We start from the raw sequence: 17233 nt of genomic DNA on the forward strand, positions 1-17233 counted from the left end.
TACCTTGAATCCTTACCAGACCATATAGATGGGGCACCACCATGGACACCCACTAACAAGGGCCATGGAATTACGTCCCGACCACTGAAGCACGACCCTGAGAGTCTCACCTAGAGACTCCAAGGAATTACGCACTGACATAGACCGACTTTTATAAACAACCAAGAATTTTCACATACATCACACATGAAATATCATGCCAACACCCATAACCAACTCCTCAATTCTCATACGTTGAATCATTACCAACTCGTTATTCCCAACCATGAGTAAAGTGTTTCTCCTCATAACATAACCATGCCACTGGTTTACCAACCATCAAGATTTATTGTTGCTCATGCCAAATTTGTGACTACACACACGTATATATGTATCCGACTTCTCATGTACAACTCATATAGAAATCATGTCAAGCTCATAATTCCCCACAAATAAACTCCTCCCAACATGCATACTCATTTCCCTCATGCCATCATATAATAATACAATAAAACACAGTTCAACCATCAAAAGACAAGAAAACCCCAAGCTGAATGCAACCTCGCTCAACCCGTCGCTCAGGTTAAGGAGTCTCGCCCAGGCGAGAGTCTCTCGCTCAGGCGAGTCCTCTTCACCTAGGCGAGAGTTCGCGAATCTGGAACAAGGCCCTCCGCACGTTCTCGCTTAGGCGAAACTCGCCTCGCCTGGGCGAGACGCTCGCTTGCTTGAAATTGAGCGAGCCGCCTGGGCGGCCATTTGCGCGAGGAGGCCTGGGCGAGCCTCTACTCACCTCGCCTAGGCGAGATGAGCTCGCTTGGACGAGTTTAACAGTCGTCGCCACTGCCATGCCTATAACAGTCGTATTTTGCACATGCCAACAACAACATCAACCATCTCATGCATTCACAGCAACATACCAGTTCAAGGACCATAAAAATATACCGTAAACAGCTTACGATCACAATAAACAGATTAAACAAAGAGGTTCTAGCTTCCCGTACCTGGATAAAGCTAGCTGGAAACCTCGACACCCAACTGTGGAGCACGAACAACTTCTAAGAACAGACTCAGAGCTGGAAAACAATGAATAAAAGCGGGTCGTTACGGAACCCTGACAAAAGCTACAAGAATAGACCAAGGAGGGATAACTCCTAGTTTGAGAGCACTTCCGTGAGCTAGAGATGGCCAAGCTGAATGCGAACGGAAGGTGTCGTGAAACCCTAGCAGAGGAGGCGGCTACGACTCTAGGTTATGTGAAAAGAGTGAAAAAATGAGACTTAAGGTAACGAAGTATGATTTTGTATACTGGGCCAGCTCTTAGGCCCACTTACAAGGACAACCCCTTTAATTTAGGGCAGACAGAAAATGATTATTCTTAATGGGCCTTACAAAATTAATTAATTATCTATATTTAATTTAAAAAATTGTATCATTTTTTTAAATATTAATTTCGTTATATAAATTAATTGTTTCATAATTAATCATTCTTTAAATTTAATTTATTCTCTTTTTTTTCTTAAAATACAATTAAGGTTATTTTTGTAATTGATTTCATTATACAATTAATTTTATTGTTTTTCTTATTAAGTTAAGTACATTTAGTACAAACTTTTGAAATTCTTTCTCTCGAGGCAAAAAATCCCATTTTCTACTCTCTTTTCCTTCCTCTTTTTCCTTTTATACTCCCTTTAATATAAAAAAGGAATAAAAACTCTCTATAAAACTAGCAAAAGGCACTGCCAAATTTACTATACGTGTGAAGTTAAAAGTATTTCAGTTTAAGATGTTAAAAATGAAAAAAATAAATAAATAATTTCAGTTTAAATTTGGACCATAAACTGATATTTGACATATGCACTGAATTACCAAATTCAGCAATCAATAATGAATTTAACTAGTTTTGAAGGAGAAAGTGAGTTTGGATCAGAAAGAAGTATTATAAGAAGGGAAAATGAAGGTGGAAAGGTTTCTTTATCTTTTTCCCTTTACTCACACATTGTTCAAGTATGATAATCTATGGCAAAATTGATCAGAAATATGGCGAAAGTGCTTCATGCTTTAACTCACACACTTGCTGATAGTTCAATGCAATTGGCCCTACCAGTTTTCTTCTATTGGCCTAAAGTGCATAACACTCTTTTATTATTATAAGGTTTGACCAATGAAGTTGTTAAGCCATTTTCAACTCTCTTTTGGTCATCTGAAATATAATTATAATAAAATGAATATAGCAGAAACACTTACACTATAGGAAGCATGGCCACTTATAAAAGTGACTTAATAGAAAAGCAATTTCGGAATCATTGCTTCATGCTCTTATCCCTCTTTATAATCCATCGTCAACTTCAATGGACTAGGACTCAGCTTCCCACTACACCTTTTTTTCTGAATCTGTATATTAAATTGATTTGAATATAACATATAGTGGATGAACCACAATAGTTTTTTGCATTGAATGTGTTATGCACCCACTGTATCAACATATTAGTTCATGCTAATTGGTTTTTTTTTTCCCCCTTCTCATCTTCTTTACCAAGGATTGATCATTAGCATTTCAAGTCAACCATTCACCACCATTTTTGTGTTCATGTAAAACATCTGTTTCCCCTTATAAGGCCAATTGTGTTTTACTCAAGTACAATATTAAGGTTCTCTCCCATTCATATCTCATCACTATTTATCAAACAAAGTCAAAACCTTACTTTTAGTTTATAATATTTAGTATGGCATGTGTATTACTAATATTCAGTTTATAATATGTGATGCCTGAGTTACTAAAATAAGTTCTTTTTAATCGGGTGAATTTTTTATTGGATAGTGCTTACCATATGTGCTAATCAGCATTTAACGCGTATGAACATGATTAAATAAGTATAGTTTCAACATGATTCACAAAACTTTAGTCATATCAAACAATTTTTTAAATGACCATGATAAGAAATGTCCACCTAACAATTTCTCCCAATACTGCATTTTTTGGCCATGTGAAATTCAAAGTTCTAGTTTCTTTCTTCTTTCCAATTGGTGCTTGTTCCATTTAAAATATCTGTTTGAATTATATCCTTCAAGATTGAAAAGGTTACTCCATTCTATTCCTTTCACTATCAGATTTATAATTCTCATTTCGAGCTTTTTCTGCAGTTCAACTTGTGTAAGTACAGAATTTTAGTAGCAAAGCTAAACTAGTGACTTATCCCTATACAGTGTAATGGAAAAGACAGAATGTGTTATTACTTGAGATACCAAAATTCTTGTATTCAATAAGAGCAATGATGTCATCTTAAACCTGAAGAATATGTGCAAATGCCATATCACTGTCAATCCAGCTTCAACAATGCTGTATTTTGACTTGTTACATTCAAATTGTTCGATCCGAATCAAAGTTAACATATGTTGGATGTCAATACAGTATAGTTTTAGGTATAAGAATAAACAAAAACACAGAATTAATACTGGTTCTTTTACTAATATACTACCGAGATAATCCTCAATTAACTCAAAAAGGGTACATAAAGTTTCTAAAGAAGGAATTTATTAGAACAAAGAGAAAGTTATCCACCTTCAACTTTTAGTGATATGCCTGAAACTTGTCACAAATTTACAGGTTTCAATGTAAAAAACATGAACTCTGAGGTAGGATTTGTTTGGTTTTATTCCAATTTGTTCTAACATGGAATATTCCATGTTATATTTTTAAATTAAAAAGGGTGATTCCTTTTAACCATTTGCCCTACTCTCAACACAGCTTTTATATACTGAGTACAAATGAACAACCGTAGTGAAGTTAGTATCTTTCGGAGTTTCCACAGAAACATCTCTTTTATTACTCTTCCAATGTAGGATTTGTCATGATATTAGGAACATGCTGTATTCAGAAGCCATGTGATGAGTTCACTCACAGCCAGGCAAGCATGAGTTTAAATAGTTGTAAAGCATGTGGCAGAGAAATGTTCCTTCTAAACAATTTAGGACTCATGTCCTTGTTCCTTCTAAACTTTTCAATTTATCTACATGATTCAACTGGTTACAACTTTTCATTTTATGGTTGGTCTGAACCAGCAAAATTTGTCCAAATAATGGTTGTCCTTTTGCACTTTGGAAAAAGTGTGGAAAATTCTATTTCTTTTCCCAGTTTGTCATAACTTGGGTAGTAAGGTTTTCGATTCATAGACCAGTTTAGTTTAGTTTACTATTGTATAAACATTATGTCCTGTGCATTTTTTCCTACTTAACGCATTTTCCCAGATAAAATTCAAGTGCAAGCACATGGGTTGATGCACTTCTGAATTGCTCATTTCGTGCATTTTTTTTCCTGTCATTGGATAATCGAGAAATGATGTGGTGTATCTTGTTACTGAAAATTTTTCATTAGCAGGAAATTATTAGAAAAACACCAAATGATTAATCCTATTTGGGATTCTTTTTTTCTCTTTCAATTACTTTTTTCTTCGTAATTAACTTATTAGGGATTCTTTTTCTTTGTAGGTTTAATTAATCGTATAGTACCCAGTTTGGGACTAGTGTGTCAAATAGGTATCCGGTTTTAAAAAAGTGTCAATTACATCCCAACTTTTGAAAATTGCTTCAATTAGGTCTCTTTCAGACAGAGTTGACTAACGCCGTTAGTCAACGTGCCACGTGTCAATCTGTGGTTTTTTTGATTTTTTTAATAAAAATTTTTATTTTTTTTAATTTTTAATTTTTTTTAATTTAAAAAAAAATGCCACGTGTCAAGTCCCTTGTGTGACACGTGGCATTGTCAGTGCCACGTGGCATTGTAATGCCACGTGTCAGTGTCACTATCAGATGTCATTGTGATGATTTCGATTTAGTTCCCATTTATGTTCTTTTGTTTCAATTTAGTACCTACTTATGTGTATTTGATTCAATTTTGACCTAATAATTTTTAATAATTAAAATATTTTTTAATAAAATTAAAAGTAATTAAGTATAAAAGTTTTAAAAAAATTAAGTATTTGATATTTATATTAAAATTTAGAGGTAAAAGTCATTTTATTAAGTCATTTTTAATAAAAAAACTTAGTATAACATTCATACCAATAGAAATTTTAATTTAAAATTAGTAAGAGACAATATTGTTCTATTTTGAAAAAAAATAAAACATGAGTACTTAATAATAAAATAATTAATAAAGTAATATGTTAAAAAGTCGTTTTTAATAAAAAAAATATTAGTATAACATTTATACAAATAATAAATTTGGTCTGAAATTGAGAGAAACATTATAAATATTAGTACTTAATTTTGTAAAAATATTTATACTTAATTATTTTTAATCTTATAAAAAATGGATTACAAAAATATTTTAATTATTAAAAAAAAATTTGGGACAAAATTGAATCAGATACACATACTTAGGTACTAAATTGAAACAAAAAGACACATCTGGGGACTAAATCGAAATCAACACAATGACATCTAATAGTGACACTGACACATGGCATTACAATGTCACATGGCACTGACAATGCCACGTGTCACACACAGGGACTTGACACGTGGCATTTTTATTTTTTTTTTAAATTTAAAAAAAAATTTAAAAATTAAAAAAAAAATAAAAATTTAAAAAAAAATCAAAAAAACCACATATTAACACGTGGCACGTTGACTAACGGCGTTAGTCAACTCTGTCTGAAAGGGATCTAATTGAAGCAATTTTCAAAAGTTGGGATGCAATTGACACTTTTTTAAAACCGGGGTACCTATTTGACACACTAGCCCCAAATTGGGTACTATATGATTAATTAAACCTTCTTTTTATTATATAGGAAGGGATAACTTTACCGGTTGATATTACCCTGTGAACCAAAATTTCTGCGAATTCGGTGGTTAACCACAATTATGTATCCTGCATTCTCAGTTTTGCAGTGTTATAGTAGTACTACTAACTGAAATCGAATTACATTGTTTACGTGGAAACTGTATCTCTTTGTAATCAGACCTTGGCTATGCATTTTAATTAGCAAAATTACTTACTTTAGTTAGCATAATTAGCTTCATTATCTAATCATTTCTCTTATATCACCAAGCCATTCTCAAAACTGAATGTTATAGCTATGTGTTTCATTCTTTGCAGTATGGATGCTCACACGGACACTAGACATGACAAGAGACAAGGTGATACAACACAGCTCAATACCACCACAAGGCCCACAAGAGAGCATAAAAAATCTCATTGGATGAAGAATTTCATTTAAGTTAGTTTTGGTGATCACGTTTCAATTATGTTAGTTATGGTTTGGAAGCCCAAAATAACATACGAATGTTTTTGTAATCCAAGGACACACCTGGCCCATTGCAACCTTATTTAGGGTTGCTTTTGTTATGAATGAAGGGCAGAAAAATCATTTTCATTAGTTTTCTCTCCCCTCTCTCTTACATCTTAGTGTTAGCTGTAGCCGTAACTTAACATTGGTGCTTTCATTGCTTTCTCTATGTCTCCCAAACCCCAATCTAAAGAAATAGAAGACATGCTTCATGCCATTCAAGACCGCCTTTCTGCCATCCAAATTCATATGGAGTCACAAGAGCAACGTCAAGATGCCATATAGAAGCCAACCATGAATCCTTATAGTCCTCCCTCTTGGCCCTTCTTGAGCAGGTATCATCCTTAACCCCTCCTGGCTCATCTTCCACCTCCATTCCTTATATTTCCCCCCATTCCATGCCCAAGCACACTACTCCACGACCATGACAACACAACCTCTTCACCATTCTCTTGCTGCACCCCTACCACCACTGATTAGACCACCTAACCTCCAACTCGATTTTTTTGAAGGCCGTGAACCCCTAGATTGGTCATTCCAAGCTGACCAATATTTTTCCTTCTACCAAATACCTCTCGAATACCGTTTATCCATGGTAGCTTTCCATATGAAAGGACCAGCCCTTAGCTGGTTTAAATGGATGCACCAAAACAACCTTCTCACATATTGGCCCTCATTTACCCGTTCCCTTGAACTCCGTTTTGGCCCTTCTTCTTACACTAACCATCAAGCCGAACTTTTTAAGTTACAACAACACAACACTGTAACTGAATATCAAACTCGCTTTGAAAAAATTTGTAACTGTGTTATTGGCCTCTCTCCAAACACCATACTTAACTACTTCCTTTCAGGCCTTCAACCCGAAATTCGACGAGAACTCACCATCCTCAACCCTTACTCCATCTCTCAAGCCATTGGCCTGACCAAAGTCATTGAGGATAAACTTCGTGACTCTAAACCTAAACCCTTCCGCCCAACCTCTCATACAAACCCCTTTAACCCTTCCACCTCGACACCTAATCGAACAATCCCAACCAACTCCACACCCTCTTATTTTCCTATTAAACGTCTCACACCAACACAATTACAAGAACGTCGAGCCCAAAGGCTCTGCTACAATTGTGATGAAAAGTTCACCCCTGGCCACAAATGCTCTACCTCTAGATTCTTATTACTTTTGGATGATCCTGACACCCCACCTAACCCAAATCCACCCATTGACTCACCCACAATACCCGAAACCCATGACCTTGTCCATTTTCATCTCTCCACTCAAACCTTCACAAGAACTCCATCCCCTCAAACCCTAAAATTCAAAGGCATCATCCATAACCTCCCTGTCACAGTACTTACTGACTCTGGTAGTTCCCATAATATCTTGCAACCTCGAATTGCCAATCACCCCACCTACCAATTAAACCCACCCCTCCCTTTTCAGTGATGGTAGGCAACGGTGCTTTCATTAACTGTCAAGGTTTTTTCCCTTAATGAATATCTCCTTCCAGGATTCTACCTTTTGCATCCCCTTTTACCTCCTCCCCATTGAAGGAGCAAATGTTGTCTTAGGCATTGAATGATTACGCACCTTGGAACCCATCACAGCTGATTTTTCCATCCCAAGCATCGCTTTCACTCACCACAACCAACACATTACACTCCAAGCCACCACCACAACCTTAGCCACGCCAGCTAGTTATCACCAATTTTGCCAATTCCTCTCCACCCATGTTGTGGCCTCCATCCACCTATTATCTATGGAACCTCCCTCCACTTCACCACTACCATTAGATATAAGCCTACAAATCCCATCTTCCCCTTTATATGACCTACCTTACCAAATATAAGCCACCCTCTTAAAACACCAAGCCATTTTTCTCCCTAATACTCTTAGTCCGCAAAAAAGATGGCACATGAAGATTTTGTGTGGACTACAGAGCCCTTAATGCTGTCATTATTTGTAACTGTTTTCCTATTCCCACCATCGATGAATTGCTCGATGAATTAGGTTCGGCTACAGTTTTTACTAAGATTGACCTTTATTCAGGCTACCATCAAATCAAAGTCATTCTCGAAGACACTCACAAGACAACCTTTCGCACTATAGATGACCACTATGAATTCATAGTTATGCCATTTGGGCTGTCCAACGCCCCCTCTACCTTCCAAGCAGCCATGAACGACCTCCTAAGACCACATCTAAGGTGGTTTGTTCTTGTTATTTTTTATGTCATTCTCATCTATAGTCCTACTTTAGCAGACCATTTCCAACATTTACATGTTTTTTTAGACCTATTGGAAACTAAACATTTTTATGCAAAGTTATCTGAGTGCAGTTTTGCTACCACACAAGTGAGTTACTTGGGCCACCTCATCTCATCTGACGAAGTGGCCCCTGATCCAAACAAAGTGAAGGCCATCAATGACTGGCCCACACCACGATCACACACAGAGTTACGCGGTTTCTTTGGCCGCACCGGTTTTTATTGAAAGTTTGTACGCTATTATGCCACACTCGCTGCTCCTCTCATGGATTTATTACATGATCACAAGTTTACATGGCCTTCACCAGCCCAACAAGCTTTTACACAACTCAAACTACATATGTCAGAATTACCTACACTACATCTTCCCAACTTCACTGAATTATTCACCCTCAAAACCGATGCATCAGCCGTTGCCATTGGTGTTGTCCTCAATCAAAATGACCATCCCCTCGCCTTCTTTAGCATAAAGATGTGCCCCCAACTCCATGTCGCATTAGTGTATGTACGAGAAATGTATGCAATCACAAAATCAATCAAGAAATGATGTCAGTACTTGTTGGGCAACCATTTCAAAATTTTCACAGATCAGAAAAGCTTAAACACACTCATTTCCCAGACCATACAAACACCAGAAAAGCAGAAATGGACAACTAAACTACAAGGTTATGATTTTGAAATCTTATACAAACCTGGGAAACAGAATATTGTTGCAGATGCACTATCCCACCAAGAGACCCCCAACCTTTCACTGCTACTAGCCATGTCCTCTCCCGTTCCAAACCTCCTTCAAGAACTTCAACACTTTTATTCCACCTCTGAAGGGAAAGCCCTCATTCAATCTTGCACCAAACACCACCAATTACCTAGTCTCTTCTCAACATGACAAGGGATCTTATTTTTTCGAAATCACATATTCCTCCCAGCTACACAAGATTTTCGACAACGCTTCCTCTATGAACTCCACGCATCACCTATGGCGGGTCACTCAGGACTCAAACCCACCCTTTCTAGAGTTGCAGCTTCGTTTTACTGGCCTGGGTGGACTCGGGATGTCAAAACCTTCATTCAACAATATTCCATTTGCCAAAGCAACAAATACCTACCACACAAACCACAAGGATTAATTCAACCTCTACCCACCCCTGCTCAGGTTTGGGAAGACCTCTCCATGGACTTTATCACACACTTACCAGCATCTGTAGGCCACACTGTTATTTGGGTTATATGCGAACGCTTAACCTAATGTGCACATCGCATTGCCTTGCCCACAAGTTTCACTGCCCCAAATCTGGCCCGTTGGTTCTCCATTGAGATTTGCCGCCTTCATGGAATTCCCAAGTTCATCGTCTCTGATCGAGACCCACTCTTTGTCAGCACATTCTGGCGCACCCTGTTTAAAGCACAGGGAACAACTCTCAAGTTTAGTTCCTCATATCACCCCCAAACCGACATTCAAAACCCATTATCTACTTTCCCACCTACCACATTAACTCCACCTCCCACACTTTCCAATAAACACATGCCACCTCAACCCACTCCAACGGTTCCCCAATTTAATTCCCCACCTAACCTCCTAGGGCCACACAACCTCACAACCATCTAGAACATTGACCAACCCCACACACTAAACCCTAGCCCAATACCCACTTCACCAACGCCACCCATTCCGACCCAAACTCCCTTCATTCCCCACTTTGAGGACAAAGTGCAATCTTCAGGGGTAGGCAATGATACAACACGGCCCAATACCACCACAAGGCCCACAAGAGAGCATAAGAAACCTCACTGGATGAAAGATTTCATTTAAGTTAGTTTTGGTGATCACGTTTCAATTATGTTAGTTATGGTTTGGAAGCCCAAAATAACATACAAATGTTTTTGTAATCCAGGGACACACCTGGCTCATTGCAATCTTATTTAAGGTTGCTTTTGTTATGAATGAAAGGTAGAAAAAGCATTTTCATTAGTTTTCTCTCCCCTCTCTCTTACATCTTAGTGTTAGCTATAGCCGTAACCTAACACAAGGACATTTCAACAAGTGCAGTCTTCAAAATGTAGGATGCAAGAACACCCATCTATATATTACATCATTGTGAATCATTTAATTTAGAATTTAATATTTATATCTTAAAAATTATTTATAAATAAGGTTAGTTAAATATAATAATTTAAACATTTGTTACCTAATACAAAAATGAATCTAATCCATTTATCCAATATCCAAAATGTGAAAAGTAGTGATCATATAAGATTTGTTTATGTTGGGATGATGAAAATAATAGATCTTGAAAAGTCTCATATCGCTTAATATAAACTAAGAAATAGGTTTTGGTGACTATACAATGGACTTTAACTCCATGGTGCTCCTTGTCCAAGTCCAAGACACTTTGAGCAAGTGTTTAACTTTTCTTATACCCTTGTTAGTAGAGTATTGTGATGTGTAATTAAATTTCTTGCTCTAAAGAATGTGAGTGTACTTGGGGTCAAAGGGTTGAGAGGTTGAGATTATTTTTTGTGGTGATGTTTTTTTCTCAACAATTTCTTATTTCTAATAATCATAATAGAAACTTATGCAATAAATTTACAGCTTTATGGATTTTTAGAAAATTATTGTATTTGTTCTTATTAACATTGTATTGGTACCACATCTCAAAATTATGTCAGAAATTAAAAAAAAATGAATTGGAGACTTCATCAATACGTGTTGTATGTGTGTCAATGTTCGATATGTGTTGGAAACGAGGAGACACTATTTGCGAGGCATGCCCTCACTTCATAGGCTTTACTTTACAATACAATTGTTGACAATAATGCCTAAGATGTAGTGATATCCCTACAAAGATGTCAAATGCATCACTAATGTTTTGTTGCCGGACTAATCTAGTTATATTAGGAAGAGTAAAATTGAGGAAAGTGGAGCTATGTGAAGGTGGTGATGCATTTGAATTGAATGAGTTGAATGAAGTTGCTTGCTAATATATAGAACCTTGTTTTTGTGAGCACTTCATACCCTCCAAATAAGGAGTAAATTTTTTCTTCAATGTGAAGAAGATTAAATCACAAGATCTCTTGTTGATTCCTCTTAAGGTGCCTGGAAGTCTTCAATTTTCTATGATAGATTTTGGTTTTGGTGTGGGAGGAATGGGGTGCATGCAAAGATATTTCAATGCTCAATTTAGTATTAGGGTGTGTTCACTTGAGCGGATGGGTTTAAGAGAGAGGGGTGGATGTGTTTGAGTAGATTTAGAGGTGATAATGAGTGAATTTGAAAAAATAAAGTTTGTACAAGTTTTAAAGTAATTTGATTGAGGTGATAAATTAAAAAAATGTTTTAATAGAAGTAATAGATAGATTACTATATTGGCCTTTATATAATAAGTAGTATAAATTGATATTTATATTAATTACATTTATTTCGTTCATCTTTTTTAACTACTAAAATTGAAAATAATTATAAAAGTTAATAAAATAATGAGTTTTTAGGTAGTATATTGTCACAAATCTTACCAAGCAATTGTGAAAGGTCTTTTTCATTATTATTATTATTAAGGTTTAATCACATGGAAGGTTTTCGTTTTCGTTCAAAAATCTCAATTGGGTCCTTATGTTTTAAATCATCCCAATTAGGTCTTATTTTTTTAAAATGTGTTCCAATTTGGTGCTTTCCACCAGAGTATCATTGATGACATTAACTGTGTCATGTGTCAAGTCGTTTTTTTTTATTTTTAATATTTTTTACTTTTTTTCTTAAAATAACAATTGACACATTTGAAATTAGTATCCTACCATGTGTCAGCTTATGTTTTTTTTATAATTTTTAATGTTTTAAAATTAAAAAAAAAAGCTGTCACGTGTCAAATTATGGTTCTACCATGTGTCAATTGTTTATGTAAAGAATTTCAATTTGGTCCATATATTTGTTAATATGTCTCAATCTAGTCCTAACTTCTTTTTAAACTAGAGTAATTTTTCCCTTTCAAAATTGAGACCAAATTTAAGTTTTATATAAATATTATAATTATATTATTATTATTATAATAGATATTTTTAACTAAATTAAGTTTATTTAAATTTAAATTTTGCATTAAACTTTATTTAAATTTGTTTTAATCATTTCTAGACAACTTCATAAATTCCAATGTAAAATTTTCTTCCAATTTTATAACAATTATAAACATTTAAATTTTGTAATTGTTATAAAACTATTTTAAAATTTTACATTTGAATTTATAAAGTTGTCCAGAAATTATTAAAACAAATTTGAATAATGTTCAATGCAAAATTTAAATTTAAATAAACTTAATTTGGTTAAAAATATCTATTATAATAAAAATATCATTATAATATTTATATTAAAGTTAAATTTGTTCTCAGTATTTGAAAAGGATGAAATTACTCCAATTTACAAAGAAATTATGACTAAATTGAGACAAAATAACAAATACAGTAACCAGATCAAGATTTTTTACATAAACAATTGACATATGGCAGAACCATGGGCGAGAGTTTTTTTTTTAATTTAAAAAGAATTAAAAAAAGTTAAAAAAATTAAAAAAAAACACACAAACTGACACGTGGCAAAATTTTAATTTGACACGTGTTAGTTGTTCTTTTAAGAAAAAAAAGTAAAAAAAATTAAAAAATGAAAAGAAAAACAAAAAAACCTAGCAAAACCCTAACTTGACACATGTTAGTTGATCTTTTAAGAAAAAATAAGTAAAAAAATTAAAAAAATTAAAAGAAAAACAAAAAAACCACAAGTTGACATGTGACACATAATTTACATCGTCAATGATGTCCTAACGGAAAAATCAAATTGGAACAAATTTTTGAAAATAGGATCTAATTGGGACGTCTTAAAACTTGAGGACCCAATCAAAATTTTTAAACGAAAACGAAGACCTTCTGTGTGGTTAAACCTAATTTTAATGAGAGGTGATTCGGAAATCATGAGATTCATAGGGATATAGAAAGAGAACAGGGAGGTGCAAGAAGAAAAATGCTATACCATATGGCTGTAGCCCTAACATGGCATAAGGCCCATTAAAATTATCCATTTTTCTAATGGGCTATGTTAGCCTGGTCCACCCACCAATTGAGCTACAGTGTCTTGGTAAGCATCCACCCCTAACCTGTGGTTAAAAAGGGTCATTCTGGGAAAAAAAAAATTCAATAAATTAAATTAAAAAATTTCAAGTCCATAAGTTTTTTATGTTCATTGTCTAATTTCAAATGAAACTCTTATAATATATCTTAACTACTATAAATTTTAAATACGTAGTAGTTTAACAAAAAGAAGAAGCCCGTTTAGTTTTCGGATTACATATATTGGACCAAAATTAAATAAAATTAAAAGGATCCATAAACCTTTAGGTCTTTGTCTTCGACGGACTCCGGATTAAATGAACTAGTCTATGATCTCAGATCCATGTATTTAGCTCTCGTTACAAATAAAAACATCGACATAATTTTATTAGGTGTAAATTTGAAATAAAATAATTAAGATTTAATTTTTTTAAAAATGATTAGATTTCTATTTTTTTCACTTTGATAATATTGTTTAATCCTTGTTCCTGAAAAATTGACATTTTGTGCTTTTCCCAAAAAAAAAAAATTCAGATTGTGTTTTAAACAGTGAAAAGTGTTTTGTATCCTTTAGGCCCTGATATTTTGAGCGGAAGCGATGATGGAAATTGGTGATATCTCGTATTAATATGCACCAATTTAAGAGTGATATTTCATATGGATTTGCGTTCTTCATCCTATTGATACGAGGAGATTTGCAAAGATGAAGGTAATTGTGGTGCTAGTGAAAGATGTGGAAGACATGGATAATGAAAATGAAGAAAATGAAGTTAAGGTGAAGGTTCTAGAAATGAAGAATAAGGAGAGAAGATAAAGAAGAGAAGGGGAAGAGGAAGAAAAGGGGAGGTGTATGTAGGCCACTGTGAGAGAAAATTTTAAAATTTTTCACTTTTACTTTTATTTTTATTAATTATATTTTTCTTTTACTTTTTAATAATAATAAATAAATAAAAATAATAATTATAATAATAAATAATAATAATTTATTACTTTTTACCATAAGAGAAAAATAATTATTTTATATTTTAATCTATTAAAAAAATAATCTATCATATCAATCAAATCACTTACAAACTCTCACAAGTTTCATTTAAAAATCTATTCACCTATATCCTCAAATCCCTTCTCAAATATTTTCGAAGAAACATAAAAATTCATCCACTCAAATCTACTCATACTCATCCAAATTCATTCTCAAACTCTTTCCTAAATCTATCTCTTCAAAGGAACATTTATGCTGTGTTTAGATTGGAGTGTGTATTTAGGCTAGAATAAGTTAATAACATGCAATATAAAAAAGATAAGAGATAAAGAGGTTTATACAAGATATTTTAAATTGGTTTAATTATAGCATATTAACGTTTTAAGATATAATTAAGTATTCTTTGGACCCCAAGCAATCTTGACTAAATATGAGTATTATTTAGACCCAATCATTCCTTGCTAAACACAGGTATTCTTTGGAATGCAACTACTCCTAGCTAAGATCAAGTATTATGTGAACAAAATTACTCTTGGCTAAGATTAAGTATTATTTGGAACACAACCGCTCATGGCTAGGATTGAGTATTATTTTGAATGTCTTCACTCCTAGCTGAGACCGAGTATTGTTTGAACTGAAACCATTCCTAACTAGCTTAAGTATTTTTTGAACAATAACCACTCTTGGCTAAAAACACAAAGGCTTACAAAGAAAGTGATATAAAAGATCATAAGGTCACTCATTAGAAAGAGGGTTACATCTTATATGGATACAATGATAAATCACACTCTTATAGATAACTATGAATACAAACAATGTTTTTCCTCACAAAGGTTAAGGATTCCTTAGATTATAAGAGCTTATTTTTGTTGCTAGAGTTTCTTTAGCTTTCCTTCTTCACAAAGATCTTCTTGTATAGAGCTAAAAAGAAAAGACCCATGAAATTCTTTTGGAGCCATTGTGATAGTTTTCTTCAACTATTGCTTATTCTCGTGTCTTACCACATTTGAACCTTATAGACATATTAAAAGCTCTAGACCTTAGCATTAAATGCATGTGGATTCTTTAACTAACTCCTTTGACATGGCAAGACTCATTAAGCTTAGGATAGGTAGCTTCTTTCTACCTTTGAGCAAAGTGTAGAGCCTAATATAATTGGGTGACTCCATAACATTAAACAAATGTTTTTTTTCCAAAAACAGAAATTGTTGTTTGCTTGGAGCACCCTCTAGCACTTTGTTTAAGGAATCTTGATGGTGAAGCAACATTGTGAAATCCTCACTAGGGATGGCAACAGGGCGGGACGGGGACGGGTTTCGCTATCTCATACCCATTCCCATAAAAAAAATTCATCCCCATTCTCATACCCAAATCCAACGAGTATCAAACTTTTGTCCCATCCCCACCGAGTAATAGGTATAATCTAGTAGTACCCATACTCATACCCGTTTTCTTACTACTTCAATATTAATTTTAATTAATTTTTTATAAAATAATAAAAAATTACGGTAAAAGAAACATAATATTATCAAATATTTAGGAGGATGGTTATTTCTTCAATATCAAATACTTTGAAATAAATTATAATTGTTTACATTTTAGATTAGAATACCAAATAGATATTGATTAGAATTTAAGAAATTGAAGTAAACAAACATTTAAAATATATTTTAATTTGAATATTTGTTTTTATTTTATATATTTTGTTAAATATTTTTAAATTTTATCAACTAGGTTTCATTAATGTTTGCAAATTTAATAAATGTTTTGGTTCTAATGAAATTTTATTTGGTATTCTAATCAATATCTTTTTTATACACTAATAAAAGTTATAATACATCACTTAATCAAAATGCCGCAAAGGATCTTTTGAACTCCAATATATGTTGCATGGTGATAAAAAAATATTCATGGCAATTACATTAAATTTTTATATTATAGTAAATAAAAGTTATTTATACAATTATAGTGAAAATATTATAGTATGATTGATAATGAGTTAGAAAATAAAAAATAATTAGATAAATATATCGAAAGAGTATTCTACATGATGAAAATAAACAACAAATAAAAGTATTTAAAAATTAACAAATGTGTGTCTTAGAAACAATTTGAGAGACTACTGAAAGACATTGCACAAAGGAAAATAAATGTATAATTAAGGGTATGATAAGATGAAACACTACAAAAATTTTATATATTAGCGACGAAAAATTTCATAGCTGATCCGTAGCTAATTCGTAGCTACACCATTTTGCGACAGATTAACTATCAAATTGCTAGAGAATTTTCCGTAGCTAAATATAGGTAGCTAGTTAGAGAGGAATCAAATCCGTAGCTAATCTGTAGCTAATTCATAGCTAATCCCTCTCTATTCTCTCTCTAATTGAAGTAAAAAAGTTTTAAAATTTCTAGCTAATTCGTAGCTAATTCATAGCTAATCCCTCTCTATTCCATCTTTAATTGAAGTGAAAAAGTTTTAAAATTTCTAACTAATCCGTAGCTAATCCGTAGCTAATCTGTCGTAATTTTGTTATTGCTAATCCATAGCTAATCTGTCACAATTTTATTGTCGCTAATCCGTAGCTAATCTCAATTCTGTTGTCGCAAATCTGTAGCTAATTTGTCGCAATTTT

General features: G+C 33.6%; 1 pseudogene; it reads left to right on the forward strand.

Moving 5' to 3' along the window:
• The first annotated feature begins 6858 nt into the window (after positions 1–6858).
• Positions 6859–8110, forward strand: LOC146883500 (uncharacterized; annotated as a pseudogene).
• Positions 8111–17233: the final 9123 nt, after the last annotated feature.

The sequence above is a fragment of the Vigna unguiculata genome, chromosome 9 (genome assembly GCF_037176805.1).
Source record: "Vigna unguiculata cultivar grain cowpea cultivar isolate G323 ecotype 2 chromosome 9, ASM3717680v1, whole genome shotgun sequence".
Taxonomy (NCBI): domain Eukaryota; kingdom Viridiplantae; phylum Streptophyta; class Magnoliopsida; order Fabales; family Fabaceae; genus Vigna; species Vigna unguiculata.